General features: G+C 56.2%; 1 protein-coding gene across 2 annotated transcripts in view; it reads left to right on the top strand.

Annotated features, from left to right (window-relative positions):
• LOC119581820 (peptidyl-prolyl cis-trans isomerase FKBP10-like) overlaps positions 1 to 322 on the top strand; it is a 5,890-nt gene that overhangs the window by 2,122 nt on the left and 3,446 nt on the right. The window lies entirely within an intron of this gene.

Genomic DNA, 322 nt, shown 5'->3' with positions numbered 1-322 from the left:
GCATGCTTTTACTTTCACTTCTGCGTTTAAATTTCTTCTGTGACTTCCTGTGATATCCCGGCGCCTGCAAGAGTCTGGGGCGCGGAGCCGCGGGCCTTTCCCTTGTTTCGAGCGCAATTTCGCTTAACGTGCGTCCTGCCCTCCGCGACCTGCCTGCATCACTGCGCCGCGCTCGCTAGATAAACACGTTCCTCTTTTTCTGCCAAACAACTTTCACTCGCCGGGGGCAACTTACCACGTTTCCCGAGCACTTTCCTTGAGAGATGGTCACGGCTGGGTGCGCCCAAGAAAGCCGAGAGCCAGGAATCACTTGCTTCGACCC

This window comes from Penaeus monodon, chromosome 15, assembly GCF_015228065.2.
Source record: "Penaeus monodon isolate SGIC_2016 chromosome 15, NSTDA_Pmon_1, whole genome shotgun sequence".
Classification (NCBI taxonomy): domain Eukaryota; kingdom Metazoa; phylum Arthropoda; class Malacostraca; order Decapoda; family Penaeidae; genus Penaeus; species Penaeus monodon.
This window is presented reverse-complemented; position numbering and strand designations above follow the sequence as displayed.